This window comes from Capsicum annuum, chromosome 10 (assembly GCF_002878395.1).
Source record: "Capsicum annuum cultivar UCD-10X-F1 chromosome 10, UCD10Xv1.1, whole genome shotgun sequence".
NCBI lineage: Eukaryota > Viridiplantae > Streptophyta > Magnoliopsida > Solanales > Solanaceae > Capsicum > Capsicum annuum.
In genome coordinates, this window is record NC_061120.1 from 102,598,169 (window position 1) to 102,602,049 (window position 3,881).

Consider the following 3,881-nt stretch of genomic DNA (forward strand, 5'->3'; position numbering starts at 1 on the left):
GTCTTCAGGCCATGACGACCATTCTTGATTATGAGGGATGGTATCTTAAAGTATTCTAGGATCTTGTTTTTGTTGTGTCGTGAGTGGAAAATAGTTTTGAAAGTGCCCCAGATATGAGTTTATCAGACAAAGTTAGCATCTATTCCACTCCAGCCTGGAGTTCCTATGATATGCTATTTGTCACAACCCGAACCAGGGTCGGCCTTGATCGGTATCTCAAGTCCCATGTGGACTAAAGATCACCCCTTTTACCTAACAAAAGAAAACACACCACACCACATGGTTGGATGAATTCCCAACATATAATAAGATAGCATAAAATAGTCTAAGAATGTTTTAAATGCATGTCCAAACCAACCATCGATGACCTGCCAATTGACCGACCGACACCGCCAAATAGATATAGTAGTCAAAACAAAGCCTTCTAAACAATGATCCATAACTGATTACACATATACTGTCGACATATGCCCCCAATAATAGTAAAAAACCAAATCCAAAGGAATAGTTAAAATGTAGTGGAAACCAAAATCTTGAAATGAGGTCTTTCAAAGTATGGAAGCTCACCACTTCAATTTGACTCGCTAGCTAATCCCGACTCCAAGTCACTGAGTAGGAGGAGTAGGAGTATGACCCATTCCTGCATCGTGTGGGGATACAACATCTAAAGATGGTTAGCGGGTTGAATTATAGCATGTAACTCGGGGATAAGGATAACATAATGACATGATCAACAGTTAAAATAATTCAAAACCAATTCGCATAATCAAATGCATAAACACATACACATATACACACATATATATCACATGCCGGGATAGGTAACAAGGCTTAACATGCATTTCAAAATATTATCCTAGATAGTGTAGCTCAACTATCATATAATAGTACCCATGGGCTATATGGGCCCCAGCTCTAACCTCCTAGTTGGGCCTCAATACGTAGCCGCACGAACAAGACAATAATCTTATATATATGCACACGGGGGACTCGAACCTCCCAACATATAACAAATTGTCTTCAGAAACTGATAATATAATAATTTATATAGGACTCAAAACTCCCTAATTATGAAATAATAATTAGGGGACTCGAATCTCTCTGGTCACTTTGACCCCCACATCGGCAAACGCAATTTCTAGTATAGGTCACTCGGACCACCACTTCATGACTCTGCTACACAACCCTTATTAGATCCTTGTTAAAACAAGTATCAGACATTTTCTTTCAATAAACCACATTACATATTCAGGTATACCTTGTTGGTATCGTCATACTAACTACACTTACAAGGTAACACATCATGCCAAAACCTTTTCCATTAACATGGGGAGAAAAACTTCCTTTGTTCATTAGTACATGGTGGGGGACACCAACTCCCTTTGTTTATTAAATAATACCATTGTATTTTGAATTCCTCCTTATACCAAGCAATAGTTCCAGATTTTTTCAATTTTACAAATTCCCACTGTTCTCATAATTAATACCAATTTCACATTATGGTTAGGGTAATAACCACTTCAAAAGTCACAAGTTTAGGAAAATGACAATTGTCTAGTTCCTTCATGTTATATATAGTTTTGATGAACAACTAATTGCAAGGGACTAGGTCCTTGGATGTTCGTGGTACAACAAAGTTGGCTGGTGTGTCTAGACAATTTGTCATTTTGTGTAACAAACTTGTTGGTACTGCTTGTACTAATAGGTCACCTAGTCTAATGATGTTTCAACCCTAATCACCCATCTATCAAAGGAAAAAGAGGATTTTACATTATATAATTTTTGTATAAATCTAAAGAGTGATGTCAAGCAAGAAAAACTCCATTACAAGATTGCTCATGTTCTTATCTTTGTAGTATGCTTAAAGAGTGAGTGAGTGTTCTTGAGTGCTGATTTGTAAAAGAATTACTCATTCTATAAGAGTAATGTCTTGCTTTGTAGTTGCTCAAGAGTGCTTAGGTAGAGTTTTCTAAGCTTGATATTGATTAGAGTTAATCAGTGTAGAGGATCCTTGGAAGAGTTGTCAAGATTAGCATGTATTAGAGTTATTACAAGTGAAAAAAGCCTAGAGTTAGGCTGAAATTATGTCTGTAATCAAGAGGTCGATTATAGTGTATTTATTTGGTTCTTGTGAGGGTACGCCATGGTTTTTTCGTCCATTGCGCAAGGAGGTTTCCACATTAAATCTTGTGTGTTATTTCTTTTCTACACTACCTTTTGTTTACTGCACTCTATTATTTGATTACCTATGATTAACTTTGTGAGACTTGGTCCCTCATTGTGTGGTGCAGCCCCCAAGGGTTCCAACAATTGGTTTCAGAGAAAGGTTACTCTAAAAGGTTCAAACCTAGAGTGTCTTGGCTATTATTACTGCTCCACCTGACCTGAAAGAAGGGCAATCTACCACTAGACCACTAGATTTAATGGACAGTACTATGGGTGGTGGAAAACAAGGATGTTTGACTTTATTATACTCAGGATAATGAGTTGATGGATACAATTCCTGATGGTCCACATGTACCTATAAAAGAAGTCAAAGAATTATATGTTACAATAATGGTTATTAAAAGCAAGAGGGAATTCAATAAAAAAGACAGGAAAAGATTTGAGAAGAATTACAAGGCAAATAAACTGCTTTTCTATGGAATAGGAATAGATGAATAAAATAGGATTTTAGGTTATGAAAAAACTAAGACGATCTAGGACTTATTGAAGATAGATCATGAAAGAACCACTGATGTGAAGGATTCAAAAGTTCATTTGCTGACCACTCAGTGTGAAAACTTCACAAAGAAAGAAGGAGAAACTATTAAAGAGATGTATACCTGGTTTACTTCTATTACTAATGAGTTGCACTGCTTAGGAGAAGTAATTCCTTTATTCAAACATGTGAGCAAAATTCTTAGGGTTCTCCCTAAATCCTGGGAAAGCAAAATGGACGCTATCACTAAGGCTAGAAACTTGAAAACTCTCACTATGGATGAACTCATTGGGAATCTAAAGACTCCTAAACTTAAAAAGTAGCGAGGCCATGAGATGATTGAGGTAAAAAGGGAAAAATTTTTGGAACTAAAATCATTTAAATCAGACTCTAATGAAGAAGACAATGATGTTTCCTATTTGGAAAAAAGAACAGTTAGAACTATGAGACAAAGTGGCCTGTTTCAAAGAAGTAAGAGTAACAACAAAAAAGGGGTACTATGGAAGAATGTCACAGATGAGGAAGTCCTAACAATTTTATTAAGGATTATCCAATGGAAAAAATAGACCATTAGGATTATCACAACACTAGAGTTGACAAAGGAAGAAATAGTGTAACACCCCGAGACTCTAAACAATAGTGCAACCATGAATCAAGCTCATGAGAAATAATTATAATGTTTTGGGATGTTTTCTGATCAAGGATGGTGTGTATTAAGGCCTTAAATATGTCCTAATGATTGCGTGAATCCAAACATTCCTTACCGATTGAATTCTTGGGAAGGATATTAGTATAGTCAACTTCAAATGAGAATATCTCTCATTATACTTGGAATTTTTGAGCTCATGACCTATCAAAACATATATAATTGAATTATCTTTCCAACGATACTAATTTCGCCAAAATCCAAAACCGGAGCAAAGAGTTATACCTATTTTACTCCAGCATGTCAATCTGGAAAAGGGTGACGACGTTTCTGATGGCCTGTCACATTTTTGATGATGTCATCATTTTTTTGATGATATTTCTGACGACGTCATCAGCCTTAGGTAGAAAATCATAAAATTCAACCCTTTTGTGATGACATTTCGTGACGGCTTATCACGGGTCTGACAGCCTATCACGGATGTCGTCAGCTATTTTTTTTAGCAATTTAGAGATATTTTTGCAAGGGTATTTT